The following is a 17,478-nucleotide window of genomic DNA, read 5'->3' as shown; positions in this document are numbered from 1 at the left end:
CCTGATGTATTTTTGGTCTGTGAATTGCTCACATGTGTCACTCTGAACTACCTGCCATATAAACTGGAAAATAAAGCTGTTGTCTTTGGTACATGAGCAAAGGATTTCATACACTACTGGTCAGGTTCTACAAGGTCACTGACAATGAGGAGCGTGGATGGCAAAATGTCACTTCCTAAGCAACCAACATACACAAAAGGATTGGCAAACTGGCATCCCAAACTCTGTTTTTTTGGAATGACCTTTAGACTCCCAATTTTGTTACCACTTATTTTAGTGCTGGAACAAGAGATTGCTGGGTTTGTAAAAGCTTACAGCAAGTAGAAATCATGTTATTTTGGGCACATGATCTTGGAAGGCAGATTATTCCTTCAAATAGGTATCTGTAAATTAATATGGGGTAGTGACATAGTTCTAGAGCTGTAAATAAAAGAGATGACTATGACCACAGAGTGGTTGTGAGGAGGGGAAAACAAGGGAGAACCCACTGTGACACCTGGTTTGACCAACTGGTTTCCTGTATACATTTTGAGGGTTCCAAATATCTGTGCAGACAAGAAAAAAGTTTTTAGTTAGCGGAAAGCAGGTTTCCTTTATAAAGCTTAAGACTCTGAACCATTTCTTGATTCCATGAAGTCATACTCTCCATGCTGACATCTGGATCCACTAAGAAACTTTTCTCATCTGTCACGCTGTTCAGCCTTGTGTATGTGATGGACAACAAAGCTTCCAACCTACATTGTACAAACATTTAGTTACAGAATTTCTTCGAGCTAAGAATTTGCATTTTCTTCATTAACCTTGGACCCCGTGCTGGTTTTTAATTTAGACCATCCAGGCCTGGAGCATAAGCCCTGATTGTGTGCAAATTTTAGAGCATCCCATGTATACAAGTGCATATTTCTGATATAATTATATCAGCCATTCTGGAATGAATCAGTTCAAGGGATAAAGAATTTGCCAGTACCTGTAAAAGAGACCACTTGACCAAACTTTTTACCTAAATCTTAATGACCCAGAATAATCACAAAGAGCAGTAAACACAGAATGTTACAGTCCAGTCTCTGACTTTCTATGACTTGTAGTGGTGATCTGGGTAAATTACTGTACACTGGCAGAACTGCACAATCCTGTTAAAGTGGTCCTACCATTACAGAAAGCCTGCCAGTAGCATTATCGTGCTGTGATAGTAGGGGTGCACCCATCAATGTATGCACATATTGTACCTTTAGGACCAATTTACATTATTTTGTTCAGCCAAATCACATTGCAGTACCATTTATTTTAATTGGCACCCCAATTCACTAAAGCAATGCAGCTGTAATGCACTGGTTTTGCAGTCCATTGCAACACACAATACACATGCCCTACCTAACATTTGCCTACTTCTACATGGATGAAGATACTGCCATCTTTCTCATACAATACAGAATACAGAGATTTTAGCAGGTGGTTTTATCAAAGGAAGATTCTTCTATTAAGGAATCCGCATGGAAAAGACATTAAAAAAAAAAAAAAGTAGAAATCTGCTTCAAAGTTTACTAAACATGCAATGTATGTAGCATACCTAGGAAATATTTTTTTTTTCCTTTTTGGATCTGATGGATTTATTGATACAGAATTGCCAAATTCTCAGTTGCTCTTACATGCTAGTTTCAAAACTTTCTGACACCTGACAACTTCTTCCCCCCACCTGTTTCTATTGGCCAGTAACCATAATTCAATATATACTTTCAGCCCCTCTGGGTCAACTATTTTGTTCCTTTCACTTCCTACATTAGGTCACACTTGACTTATTATCACTTATAAAAAATCAAAGCCAAACAAGACAAGCAAAATCTGTAGACAGAAAGGCTGAACAAGACAGTTTTCCCATTTTTGTGTACACTAAAAATGTTATTAGAGCTAAGCAAATGCTCATATTATCTGTTAGCAGTTTTGTTTTAGGTGTTTGGACTATTCCCCAACAAAAATACTTAAACTGTAAAATGTTCAAAAAGAAGGCCCAGCTGGTGGCCTCCTTGTTTGAAGAAACAATCTGGACCACCACATCTAAAGACTAGGGGTTATTAGAAGAACCAAATGAAACCTGTGATTGAGTATTCTGTGAAGTTATTAGTCATGTGATTGCCAAGTATGGGAGTGACATGAAAGTAGGCTGTAAAGTCAATATTGGTGTGCAGAGAATCTATCCTTTCGAGTTTTGAGACAGTGGGTCTGATTTAATAAATCTCTCTAACATTGAAGAAGATAGACTATCATGTGCGAATCTTGGTGATCCAGCAAATGCGGAATGGATTTCGTAAAAATAATTTACTATGTTTTCAATCCTGGACCAAATCCATTCCAGATTGCCAGATAACCCAGGTTCTCCCATACCAGTCTATGCACCCCATGTCTCAGAATGGGAAGTATTTTAATTCAGTTTCTGATTGGTAATGCTTTGAGATCCACAATAACTTTTTACTTTTGAGAAGGAAATGTGGGACATGGATGTTATTGATGAGGAGTCTGATTCGGACCTTTCAGTGATTGATACAACAGATGATTTTGATCTCAAATACAAGCACTGTTTCTGTTTAGCATGCCATTTATAGACTATATCTTGCCTGAACGTCAGTTTGTCTGTTTGATACTTCTTGTCTTTTTTAAATATTAGATCCCTATTAAATTGTTCATTACTTTGTTGGATCTTAGAGAGAAAATCATGTGATGGATTAGTATAATGTACAACTAGCAGCAACATAATTTTATTTCATCAATATAACTGGGGAACATTTTTGAACCAATTTCTTGTTGACTTCAATTTTAAGTTTATTTACACTAAAATAGGTATGCTGATTCTGAAAGTGCAGTTTATTTTCTTCTATCACATCAGGTTTTTTCTCTACCACATATAATAATGCAATTACTGTAGCATGGATTTGTATAGGCTATTCGTTTACACGCAAGACAGTGTGGTCAGAGGTTGTGCGTTGCTCTACGTAGTGAAAAAGCAAAATTTATTTTTCTACTTACACACTTATTTCCTTTCATTCAGATCATGTCTGACTCTGCCATTTCTCGTTGTAAGTACCTAAACAATCCTAATTCATTTTGTTATATCTGCGGCAGTTTCACCATTCCCAGTCAAAGGGTGAACATCAACACATTTGTAGATTTGTAGAACAAACCTATTTGACATATTTTAAAGTTAAACTTGGTTATCTTGGGCCCCTCATAAGGTGTGCAAACAGTGTGTCGAGGGTTTACTGATGTGGACAAAGGGAACACGTGATAAGATGTCATTTAGTAGACCTATGGTTTGACGAGAGCCAGGAGATCATTTCAGTGACTGTTACTTTTGTATAGTCAAAACTTCAGGATATAACAAGAAAAATAAATGTAACAGAGTATCCTAATCTACCATCGGCTATATGCCCAGTGGCTCTTTCAGATGAAATCCCAGTACTGGTTTTCGTTACACTACCCTCTCTTGAAGAACATGATTATGGTGATGAACTAAGTGACAGCACTGATGAAGAGTTTGAAATTGAAGAGGACTCTGTTCGTAAGGGATTTGATCAGCATGAGTTGAGTGATTTGGCACATGATTTGGGATTATCAAAGAAGGCTTTAGAACTCCTAGCATCAAGACTGCGTGGGAAAAACCTACTTAAAAAAGGAACGAAGGAAAGAGAAAGGAAAAGAGAAATTGCATTTCTTCAGTACTTTAGAACTGACAGTGGCTTTGTGTATTGCCATAACATACCTGGTTTTATGGAGGAATTGGGAATTCTGATCTATAACTCAACTGAATGACGACTATTCATCGATACCTCAAAGCGGAGCTTAAAATGTGTCCTCCTTCCCAATGGCAATATATTTGGGTCAGTACCTATTGGCCATTCAGTTTCTCTTTGTGAAGAATATGCAGACATAAAGAGAGTCATTGAGTTGTTGCAATATCACCAACACAATTGGGTCATCAGTGTTGACCTTAAAATGGTATGCTTCCTTCTTGGTAAGCAAGGAATTGGCCTCCAAGATCTGCCCTAAACCCAGGTGATCCAAACATTCCACCATACCAGGTATGTTATGGCAATACACAAAGCAACTGTCAGTTCTAAAATACTGCAGAAATGCAATTTCTCTGGTTCGAAAATACAATATCTTTGTTCCTTTTTGTTCCTTTAAAAAGTACGTTTTTCTCACGCAGTCTTGATGCTAGGAGTTCTGAAGCCTTCTTCAATAGTGCCTAAATATGTGCCAAATCACTTAACTTATGCTGATGAAATCCTATACAAACAGAGTCCTCTTCAATTTCAAACTCCTCATCATTGTTGTCACCTAGTTCATCATTATAATCATGTTCTTCAAGAGAGGGTAGTGTAACGAAAACCGGCACTGGGATTTCATCTGAATGAGCCACTGGGCATCTTATCACTTGTCCCTTTTGTCCACATCCATAAACCCTTGACACACTGTTTGCACACCTTATGAGGGGCACAAGATAACCAAGTTTACCTTTGAAATATGCCAATAGGCTTGCTCTACAAGTGATGCCAATTCCCGGCATCACTTGCTTCTATAAAATGTGGGGCCACGCATAGGCAGAGAGGCCGCTGGTCCAAAGAAGCGAGTGATGCCAGGAATTGTAGGAGCGGGATTGTACTACAGTCTATAGAACAGCAGCTTAATATGAATTGCAGCTGGCACGCTGTTACTATGGATTGCAGTAGCGACGGGTCAGCTGAAATTCATTTTAAGAATTCTTTTGGGCGTCAATAAAAAGAATGTGCCGGGCCAGAGTTTGACACCCCTGCATTAAGGCTTCTAATTCCCCTATTTTGTTTGCCAGACTTCCAGCATTGGTGAACAAGCTTTTTAAACCATTGCTGCATTTACCAGCTCCGTTTGCCAAATCCTTTTGTTTTCCAGTACAATTAGTACTGTGCAATCCAATGTTTGTGTGTAACATGGGAAGCTCCTTATATCTATCCATAACCTTCCCACTAACTATCCCCAATCCACCCTCCAATAGTGTCTGACCCCTGTCTGACCTTTCCGCCACCTTTTTTAACTGTCCCACCCCCCTATGTAATAGTTTATATATCCCTCCACCATTTCCCTAAATATTTCCTCTAGCACAGCGGACCCCCTTCCATTTACGTGCAAACCATCTGTGGCATATAGTTTGTATCCCAATGAAAAGTCACACCAGGACATGCATTTAGCTGTCTAAGCTCCCTCTGCCTTTCCTGTGTTGTGCATGGCACAGGCAATATTCAACATAGCCTTGGAGGTCCTTTCTTTCAACTTGAAACCTAGTTCTTTGATTTTTAAGGATTCTCTATCTTCCATATATCCTGTCATTGGTTCCAACATGGACCAAGACAGCTGGGTCATGCCCAGCCCCTCCCAGTAGTTTGTCAAGTCGGTCCACCACATGCAGAACCCTGGCACCAGGGAGACAGCAAACCATTCGGTTGAAGGGATCCGGGTGTTTTTAGATTTGTTATAGGGCTCAAACACAGAGCACTTCCTTTTCTGGGAGCCCCTACCACTCCCTCTAACTACAGTAACCTAACTCCCTAGATGTTTATCCTGATTAACCTCTCCACTCTCCACATCTATGCTGTTAACTACCTGCTCAATGAGCAGAAGACCCCTCTCAAGGTGATCTAATGAATTCAGTGTTGAGGTGCGCTTATCCAGAACTCCAATGTGAGATTCCAGAAGGGCATCTCTCATCTGTCACAGCGGTATTCAACTAGTAGCTAATGCTTCATTCGTGCATACATATGGCAGACAGTGCACTGAACAAAACCTTCCACCTTGCTGCCACTCATTTTCCCAGTTACAATATTTATTAATTTCACAGAGTTATAAAAGTTTACTTAAAGTTTGTAGTTACTTTAAAGATACAACTCCTTTTGTTTTCAAACTCCTCTGTTTTCTCCACTTATTGAGAGTCACTTGTTTCACCAGCCAAGAGTGAGCAAGATAGAAGTTTACTGTGACAAATCGATATCTAGATTTGGAACTGCAACCACTTGGCATTCTCCTTACACTGACCCTCTCACCTATTCATGAGTTTTTACAAATGCCCAAGTCAAACAAATACCAAATACTGAGTCTGAGAGATTTATTTGCACTACACTGGAAGGTAACTTGGGAAAATTCAGATGCTCTTGTAGGGTGTGTGCTATACAATGAAGGGGACAAGAAACATAAATACTAAATAGCACAAATTGCTTGACATATGTCACACCAAGAATGGCAATGAGATGTAGGTGTTTTCTACCTGACTTACTCCATGAAAATATTATATAATATTCAATGTGATGGATGGGCCATACCCCTAAAAATGAGTACATGTAGGAAAACACAAAATAATGCATAAGGAGATTTCCTTTCAAAAGAAGCCACTTAGTAAGTCATGTTACAATAATGTGATTAAATCAAACACTAATTTTAGTAGTTATTAACAATAAAATTCCAGATTGTATCAAATTTATCATAAGGCACACATTATAAAAACATAATCACCTAAAATGTTTTTAAAAAAACTCCTTAATGTGTGTATAGCACTTATTTAGTATAGCAAGGCTCCTTTCAGAATTCAGAATCCATTCCGAACAGCTCTATTGGTTAACTACCATGTGTATTAGAGAAGGCACCTGGCAACAGCAGGGTAGCAGCCAATCTCTGTATTGCTCCATTACTTTTTTGACACAGGCCCAATATATATAGAACTGGTTTCAGGGTAGGTTGGCATTGCAGAGCATAGAGGCTGACTTCCCCAGGACCTGAAGATTGAACTACTGAGGGTATGGGTTAGGTACCCACTGGTTAAAGACTTAGCTTTAGTGGAAAAAAAAACTAAAAGAGAAGAGACTCACAAGACAGGTACATATTACGGAAACGGTGCAGAATTTTGGGATTAAAAGGTGAAACACACTTCTGAGGAGGAATGCCACATTTATTCTGTTTATGCAATTATTTTAGTTAAAAAAAAAAATCATTTTCATAAAAAGTGGCTAGAAAAAACAGCTTCTAGCCAAGATGGCCTGGATCACTTGGTCTCTGAATACCAATCATGGTGGCAGCAAGTTCATTGCTATTCAACAGCAATAAGCAATTGGACACAAAAATGAAAACCCTTGTACACATGGATATTTACACACAATACATAAAATCAACACAAATAGATACAACCCGATGTATAAGCTTGTATAAGCTAGAGCATTTGATGGTGATAGATGGGGATGATAGATGGAGATAGATGGGGCTAGTGAGGTAAGACTGTAAAGTCAAAGCAAGCCATGTTGGCAAACGTGAAGTAGACATTGGCTGGCAATGGCAGGAGAATAGCAGCTGGTGGAGCTTAGCCATGAAGTAAAACAAAATAAGAAAGGGCCATAGAATATGCTTTTGTTGATAAACAAAAGGTAAAGGCAAATATATATTTTAGGTTTAAAAGTTTAGGTCTTTTAAAAAGGTTTAAATTGAGTACAGGTTCTCTTGAAATTGCTATGTCTTCCACACTCAATACCAAAGCATGCCATCTGCAGCATATCAATGCCTGTCTTCACAAGTCCTCATTAGGCAGAGCAGCCAACCGCACAAGATAAGTGCCAGGATGGAAATTGCAGCCACTCAGCAAGTAGTCTATTTCCTACCCCAGTTGCCAGGTGGGAGAATTACTAGATTAGGCTGTACACATGAATCTTACTGTCTGTCACCAAGACTTAAGTCTGTTTTGACTCAGCACCAAGCCTGAACAGAAAACTATGCTGATTGTTCTATGTACCATAATCTGATGGAACGCAAATTAGGGATTTATTTCATACATTTTCATCCTCTGGTTGTTATTGCTGGAATGTGTGGTTTCCCACTTGGCAACTGACCAAAAAGTAAATTGTGAAAATATCTGCACACAGTGCAATCAAGTGGAGATGTCAGTTCGGGTAAGGAATCAGAATGGTACAACTTCCTTTTATGAAGTCAGGCAGAAAATTGACTAGGAAACCTTTTGTATTGACTTACCAGGTGAAAACGACAGAAAAACAAAATGACAGCAATATTAACCACCCAGCAGTTCTGTGCCTCTTCTAAAATAAAACCCCAGACAAGGAGGAAAAATGCCTAATCAGTTATAATGTTCACAATCTGTCTTTAAAATTGAATTTTCCATACTTAGTACTTGCTATTGTCATTTTCTTCTTTTCTTTTCAGCCTAAAGAAAGTGACTACAGATTTTCAACCTAACCCAATTTATTCTTTCCTGGGTCTCCTGAAGCTTACAGCATCTTCTCTCTAAATATTTAGTCCTCCTCTCTTTATGTTATACTAAATATTTAGTCCTCCTCTCTCACCTGACCCTTTGTTATCCTATGGACTTAGACACTCTAAGCTGTTTAATTTTACTGAATGAGACTTGTATACCTTAAGGTGACTTTTCTCAATGAGATCCAACACGGTAGTTTGAACACCTCCCAGGAGTTTTGACGGCCTCATATCTCACTTATTACTTAACAATAGACTAGCCAAGTGTTTTTTAACTAAGTTTCTTCAAGAGATTACAGGGGGTTCCTTGAGCCAAGAACATTTTGTGCCCCTCAGCCGAAAAGATCATTGGTGTCAATTTAACTAACCTATCTGTAAGGGGGCATTGTTACCACTGATCACCACACTAATGTACTGTGTGTAAGGCCCTGGTCAGCACCAGTCCCCACCAGACACCAATCCCCCAATCTAACACAGCAGTCTTCACCTATAGCAGCCCCCACTTAGCCTCAGGAGACTGGTTGCGTCTCCCAGCACTAAGTTGCCCCCAGGACTTACTGCACAAGGGATGGTGTCTGGTAATGGGCTGGCAGCAAGGCAGGAGCCCACAGATAAAGCAGTACCAAAATTCCAACAGAGCCAAATCCAGAATACAGAACACAGGTCATACACAGAATATCTGTCCACTAAACGAAGTACACAAGGGCAAAACACAAGGGGAGTTGGGGTCACTGGCAAAACAACAGTCCAGTCTGCATACAAACAATAGGTCAGGAACAGGCAAGTTCAGCAACAGTAAATCGGATGAAACCACACTTCAGCACAGATTAGCTCAGCTATACACTACAACAGGCACTGGTGACTAGGAGCAGAGAGGTTTTAAAGTCCCAGCATCCAATAACAGTGCAGGACTGAATCAGGAGCTGATCAGCCTTTAGAATCCCATTCACCTGTGTACAGCCTAACAATGGATGCTGGGGATGCCATAAATCCATCAGGCTGAAGGGCTTAAGGGAAGCAGGGGCTGCTAGTATCTTAGTTCTCCTGGCTGCTGCAAATGACATTGCTGGACAGAACAGACAGTGTTTTATACCGCGATGGTGCACAGCAGTCACCAGACAGATAAGCATCTGCTAACACTGTGAGCTGTGGATATAGAAAATATTGCAGAGGTTCCCTAAAGAACTCAAATTTATTTCATTTATTTTTTTATTATTACCCATATTATGGGTTTGACCATATTATAAAGGTCATAAAAGTTAACCCCCCAGGTTAACCCTCATCTGCTCAAAATTGTTCCAAGGTTATCTGAATGTTAAATCTTATCCTAACACACAAACACCAAAAACTAAACATAACCCCACAAACGCTAACCAAACTAAACAAACCATGACCAAAACCTTTAACTGCAAGTACATAGTACAGCGGACAATGTAGTGGAACTGCAGAGGTAATCTGCAGTTCAGTTTTCCACGTGATGTCACGTTGGAACTGAACTGCGGATTACCTTTGCAGTCCCATTATGATCTCCGAGCACTACAGGTGATGAATGGGGACTTGTCGGGTCGAATATAAGGAAAACCCGAATTCGAACACCAACACAAGTCTGTACCTTTACGGATGATCACGGATGTCACTGAAAAGAAAAGAAACTGGCAATCCAAACAATTTGAGTTTTCACCAGGGTAGTTAATGAGAGAGGACTTTTCAACTTTCTAAAATCATGTTTACTTTAAAGACATATCCTTTTGTTTCCCATTGTGTCTCAACAGCAGGGTAAATTTCCCCATGAGACACACACAGCTTTGGCTTTATATTATATAAACTTGTTGATAGAGTTGTCAGGGAGATCAGTTTGATCATACTTAAAAGCATAAAAGCATACTTAAAACAAAAATAGAGTGGAGCAGACATGTAAAAATGGGAAATCACATCAAAAATACCAAGCAATTCAATTATAACCCCTTAAAGTGCCCACTGAAATGACATATTATAAATACTTTCCAGGTAACCAACTTTTCTAAAATAATCTCAGACCAGTTCTTCAACAATGTCTGCAATATCACTGAAGCTTAAAAACAGAAGTTTTCTCTCTCTTCTCTCTTTGTGCCTATGGCCCTTCTTCAGCAGAAAATAAGTGAACATCTTCACAAAGTGAGCGAATACAAGGCTTTGATAGCTGTTACTGAAACACTTGTCTCCATTGGAAGATGGTCCATTGCTCTCATCATTGGTGACAATTGCAACCAGTTGGCTTTCATCTTTTCTTCAGAAGGGCTAACAGTAACGGTCAATAGCCCTGCCATGAGTAGGTCTTGCCAATTAACCTTTTTTGAAAGATTGATTATGACAAGGAGATAACTGGCGATCCTGCCAATTCCCTTTAATTCTTCCAGCATTCTGACCATGGCAAACCCGGAAGTGAATCCATATTGGTGTGTTTGGTTTGTTTTCTTAGCTCCTAATTAGAACTGTAGACAAGATGAAGAAAGCCAAAGAAGTCAAAGCCAGGAGCACCAAAACATCACTTGACCACAACTTTAGGTGTCTGAAAATGGGTTTTATGAATTTTTCAGGCCAACATTAAGGAGGGTATATCAGGTAGGTTTGGCGGTGGGGGTGCTGGCGTAATAATTTGCCAAGCTCTTTGGTTGGCCAAGGTATGGAATTTTGTCTCATGCTAGGTTGATGTTGGTCTTACATTTCATTGTAGCAAAAAAACAAAAAACGTCTGTATATAAATATAGTATAAGCTGGCTTGATTTTGAAGTGGGTTAATTTATAGATGTCATGAACTTGCATTACCAGAAACAATTGCCCAGCCAAGGACATAAGAACTCCCAACCTACATTCTAGTTTGATGAACAGAGCTGCCAATTGTGTCCTGTCAGCATACATGTATGAGTAAAAGCAGCTGCTCACTAGGATTCATGTTGAGTATTGCCCCCACTAACATCAGCTTGTTAATATGTTCTTTGCCTGCAAGGGGCAGAAAAACTTCATCTTTATCTGTCAGTCTCAGGACTGCTGTTTGGGAAGGATTAAAAATCACATGAGGTAAGAAAAATCTTACCTTATGTGATACAAAGGTGTGCACCATTCTGGCAACCAAGTATGAACTGCTTTAAATTGCTGGATCACCCAGGGATTGCTGGATAGTCTATATTCTTTAGTCTTGTGGAGCTACTATCAAGGTGTTTTTGAATAGGTCTGTGACCATTATATATTGAAAAGACTAGCTTTTTCAAATTCCCAATGATCACGTTTTCCAGCATAGTTTTAACACCTGCACAATGCAATGCGGTGCAAGATTGGGTCACGTAGGAAGAAGAATCCAGAAGAAGAGGAAATAAGGTGTTAGCACCCAGCACTTCCTCAGTGGCGGGCCGGAGACGGATACCCGGAAGACGCAGGATCCAAATGAAGAGTCCTATCGACAGATCTTTGGGATTAAAGGTAAGTATATTCATTTTATTTGAGTTTAGTTCCACTTTAAGTGTTCTCCTGGCTGAAAGGAAGATGCAGACATGTATCTGTTCTAGGTTTAGTAATTTGAAAATGACTCTGGTTCCACCTAGTGTTCACATTGTGTAATACATGCTAAAAATACATTCTATATTCATGGTGATTTTTTTTTTTTTTGTAAAAAATGTATAAACCTGTTTGATCATTGTTGGATTTTCAATACACAAACATTCTCATACTCCTAATCTTAGGCAACACTAAACCTGAGGGACCTGTAGGGGAACCTAACATTGCATCATTCCTTCTCATATTATGATTCTAAAAGTTTTGGGGACCCTTGACTTTTTTGAATTAATCATGAATCCCCAAAAGGGCTTATATTAAAAATAAATGTTGTATAAAGCATGGAAAACAATTGGGGAAGTGTCACAGTTTCCACAATTTTGTGAAATCTTGATGGTCATTTTTTAAAAACTTGGCTTGCAATTGGAACTTGAAAAGTTGGCAGGCAGCTTAAAAAACTATCTTTTACCAACTTTATTGATACCTATTTATAATTAAAAAGAAAGAAAACACACAATAAGCATTCCATTTTTTCCCTGTTAACATGTTTCCATAGGTTCTCCGAATTCCCTAACAAACAGGATCTCGTAATACCGATAGGCACCAATTTTTTTTTTTTATAGCATTACATTTGAAGAGTTACTCTGTATCATCAAATAGAGAAGTTTATTAGTTATTAGTAATCCATGACTGTTTATTTTAATAGGGACAGCTGGATTTCCTCCTCTATACAAAATCATCTTATTCTCAAGACCCCAAAGAACTCACTGCGGGGCAAGCTAGAAGCTCATATTGTGCAAGCCTGGCACAGAGTAGTCCTTGTAGACCCTGTTTCTCAATGCTGCCTGCAGTGGCACCAGGGTATTCGGATTTCGAAACTCACCATTTTAGTTAACTGATCAGAGGCCAATGTGATGCAAACATCCTGGATAAGGAGCCACTGGTGGAACCCACATTTCCCTAGATTCTCTTTATATGCCATAAAAAAGTAGGAGGAGTGGGAATAGAAGGAAGAGGTGAATGAGGAATAAGGAAGAGGTAGAGGAGTAAAGGGAGGAGGAGGACATGTTAACATTAGCAATGCTTACCACATCTATGTGCTAGTCAACACAATTTGTATTGTTTGTGGAAGGGAAGGGAGTCTACAATAATTTTTTGACAGTGTTTTTCTCTTGGCTGCAGAATTTTCCCTTTATTTGCTATTTGGAAAATAATATATATATCCTAAATAAAACTCTATAGATATAGTTGATGCAGAGGGAAGCAAAAAAACCTGTGGTAACCCCTTGTTGCCCAGTCTGTTATTTCCCTGCCTGTTTCCTTGTGTGATTCCATTGTTTCTCTGTGTCTGCGGTGACCCCCATGTTACCTGTGCCTCTTGTCACTTCCAGGTGTCTCTTGTGTCTACCTGTGTCTGTGGTGCCCCCCTTGTCACCAGTGTCTATAACCTGGCTTTGTTCCTGACCTCTCTTGCTTGCTGCCTGTCCTGGACTATTCTCTTGCCTCGTGATTTGGTTTGCTTTTATCCTGCCCACCCAGGTGTGCCCAAGGACTGCAACCTGGCAGCAGCCAGCAGCGCAACATCCCCACAACTAAAAGCTCTAGAGATGACCTGGCTTCTGCTAGATTCTGCACCTTGGCCCTTCTCAAGGCTCACACCATTGTTGTGCAAGCTGTATCGCCCCCTAGAGGCTCGATCCCCCACAAGCATGACAGCAGCAAATTGTTTGCAGAGTTATACCACAATCTAGTTACCATAAAAATGTCAAAAGTGGCATTAGCAGATGGTGAAGGCTATACCATCAGCAGGAAACAGTCAAATGAGGCTGGAAAAATGAATCGATCCTATCAGGGGACCAAATCAGGTCAAATTTACCCATCTGATCAAGTTTTAGAGCTATTTGCTTTTCTTGGGAATGGGTGCAGGAGACATGTCACTTCACCTCCTGAAAGTCCAGGACGGGAGAATATAAAACAGTGGCTAAATTTTCGTCTGATCACCACTTTTTAAATGGGATGAATTGAAAAATAAACTAACAACAATTTTCTGTGGATCTGCTTGTTTACCCCTTTATTAATAGGCCCCTTAATGGTAAAAGGAAATCTTCAAGGAGGGTGACTACTCCGTTTCTAGATGCTCATGCTATCCTGGCTGAAGATGGCATGGGGTTTGGCCTTGGCCTTGGTCTTGAATGGTGGGAACTTCAGGAGGAATGTACACTTAATGTGTTCAGCAATTCATGTTTTCACAATATCAAGGAAATGATAAACCTGAAGGCTGTAGCTAAGATGTTGGTGAACACATAGAACCGGCCCAGAGCTGGACCCCACCAGCTGGGCCACCTGGAGACGCATTGGTCTAGTTTCATATTCAGCCAACTTATTTATGCCGATTGATTGTTTAGAGTCTTTGTTCAATGACTTCCTCTTTCTAGCAGAGTGCTTTACTCTATAGGTAAACTTACCTACATATAGGTCATGCTAATAAAGAGACTCTTATTTTTGATAGGTAGGCATCTGCAGATATAAATGTGATATAAAATGTGTGGAGTATTGGGGAAAAGTATCAGAATGTTATGCATATTCATTTGGAAGTAGTGTTTAAAACAACTGAAGTTGAAGAACTGACAGACTATAAAATTGGTCATGTAAATGTAAAAAGATTCTAGTTAGCAAAATGCTGATCAGGCTGAACATTGGCTAGTTTGTGAACTGACTAAAACTTAACAAATGGGGAGACGTGTATTAACAATAATTTTCTAGGGATTTGCTTGTTTAGTCATTTATGAATAGGTCCCCTTGATGTTATTGGGAGATCTTTCAGGTGGGCTTTCAGGCCCCCATGCTGTCTTGGCAGAAGAATGAGAGGATTTGGATCAAACCTCAACTTTGTGAAAGAGGGCCTCTAGGAGAAATATAAACTATCTCTTAGACACTCAATATTTACATAATATCTAATTTAAAGTATAATATAACATATATAGGTTAAAAATAAACCTGGAGGCTACAGCTTGGATATTGGTGGAAGACCTGGAACCCACCAAGAGGTGGACACCACCGGCTAGGCTGCATTGAGCATCAGTGGTCTAGTTGATCTTTGTGTGTGCTTATTTATGCTGACTGATTGTTTAGAGTACACTGTTCTCCTCTTGATTGGGTGCTTTTCTCAGATCTGTAGGTGAATCTACCTCTGATTGGAGGTCATGCTTAGAAAGGTGATGTATGGATGTTCTTGTCAGAATTAGAACAGGGGACTGCTTGTGTGTCTGCTGGTGGCTCTTCCTACTGAGGTACTTAAACCCCTGGATAGCTCCTTGAAAGATCTCATTGTCAGGCTTTCCTGAAAACCATTGTTGGGATGAACTTTGAATATCTAGTTCCTCCCCTTGACTTCCTAATTAGGCTATGTCTTGCATTTCCTGTTTTCCAGATTGTACCTCTGCCATTATCTTGCCTTTGCTGCTGTTTCATTGTATTGTTTCTTCCACTTATCCCACCTTTGCCTGCTAAATTACTGACCACTGTTCATTACTATTAAACCCCCTGAGTGGTAATCCCGAGTGTGTCTTGGGTTAAAAAAACATCCTGAAAGTGGAACCCCCCTGCCACACGAGTGCACAGACATTCCCCGGGAGTTCCCGGTGATGTCGGTGCATGCATTTTTTTGCTAATTATTTTGTTTTGGATTTAATACAAAATAACTGTATTAAATCCAATACAAAGTAATCATTATATTGTTTATATATAAAATTATATTATATATATATTATATATGGTACTGTACACCCTTGTTTTAACAGATTTTTGTGTTTTTTTTATTTAACGTTTTTTTATTAAATTCATAAAATGTATTTATTATTTGACATATTTTGGTGAGTTATGCCTAAGCGTTATGGGCCTAATATGTAAAAGAAATTTCCATGCAAAACAATGTACTGCTTTTTGGCATAAAAATACGGACATAATTGGACCAGCAGGAAGGTTAAACCTCCCCAGTTCCAGTCCAAGGTGGCTGAATCCTTAGTGTATTTTCTGCTACTCTGTCAGATTGTTCTCAATTGTGCTTTTCTAGATTTGACCTTTAGACAAGACTTCAAACATGATACACTCATCTACTGACTTTGGCTTCATCCCTGACTATGCTACTGATTTACTCCTATTCTGTAACAGCTACTGGTTTGCTACATAAGGATTGCATGTTGCTGCAGCTATTGGACTCCTTGCCCGCTCCCAGGTCTTGATGGGATCTAGTGTGTGAAAGAGGTGACCTTGAGCCTCACCACAACTCTGAAGGTTACCATGTAGACCCATTGATATTTAGAGGTTATTTTATTAGAAAGTAGAAATTAGGAGTCGATAGTAGAAACTTTGCAAATGAGACATATAAATGTAAAAAAGGCTTTAGTTAAGAAATTGCTAGTTGCTAGTTTTTCAGCTGATCACCACATTTTTCTGGTGAACTGCTTGTTTACCCATTTATAAATAGGACCCATGAGATCTCTGGGGAGTGCGCTGCCTTTATTTTTGGCTCCTTGTGCTGTCCTAGCTAAAAGTTGATGTGGAGGGGATTGGCCTCCAGCTTCCTAAAGAAGGAACCTCGGGGAGAAATGTAACTTTTTCCCACTCAGCAGTCAACCTATATATAAAATCAGGTTAGTGCTAAACATGGGGACTGCAGCTTTAACATTGTGAATACCAGGAACTTGCCCGAAGCTAGATGCCACTAGCTGGTCTACATTGAGCAACATTAGTCTGGTTTGATACTTAGCCAATGTGGTGATCTTTTGTGTGTGCACTTATGCTTAGTGTTTAGAATCATTATTCTATTACTTCCTCTTCCAGATTCAGTGCTTTCCTTGGATCTGTTTATCTACCTTTAGGTCATGCTAGCAAAAAGAGAACTTCCTTTTATTAGGTAGGCTAGTAAGTCAATATTTATGCTTCTGTAAAAATGAGTCTCCTGGGATGGTGCACTCCTAATTTCTGGGTCCTCAAGCTGTCCTTGCTGAAGGGGGGTGGGGATCGCCTCCAGTATCTTGAATGTAAACTTGTACCTAGAATGCATTTGGAGCTAGATGTCCTCAACTGGGCCATGTTGAACATCACTATTCTAGTTTCATATTTAGCTTATGTGTGATATTCCTCTTCCTCCTGCTAATTGGTTGCTTTCCTCTGATATATTGATGGTCCACAGGTGAGCTTCCTGTAGGCTTCCCTTCTTTTAGACTAGTGAATGGTTTTTGTGAATCTGTTTGCTTTATTTAGACATAATTATGTATAGGAGACTGGTTAACAACTGCTCACAGACTGGTGTTGTCTGAGATCTGGATGACTTACATTTTGTACACTTTCATTAATCCAGAATATGCAAGTAAATTACAAATTAATCATGCTGATAACCCCCTTACCGCCCTTATATTACAATTTTGCCTTTTTAAATTTGACTTTGGTGCTAGAATATGTTAAATACTGGAGGGCTTTTTAAAAGTTTGGAAATTATGATTACCAGCAAGATACTTTTGTTACAGTAGAGTTAACGGCACAAATGAGTTTGCCTAATTCATAATGATGGTGATCACTTGACATGATTGTGTCTTTAATAACACAAGTCAACATTTTATTTTCATCAGATATAATTTTATGTGGGCTTTGTAGTATTTTTGATGCAGATTTCCAATC

The sequence above is a fragment of the Pyxicephalus adspersus genome, chromosome 10, assembly GCF_032062135.1.
Source record: "Pyxicephalus adspersus chromosome 10, UCB_Pads_2.0, whole genome shotgun sequence".
Taxonomy (NCBI): Eukaryota; Metazoa; Chordata; class Amphibia; order Anura; family Pyxicephalidae; genus Pyxicephalus; species Pyxicephalus adspersus.
This window is presented reverse-complemented; position numbering follows the sequence as displayed.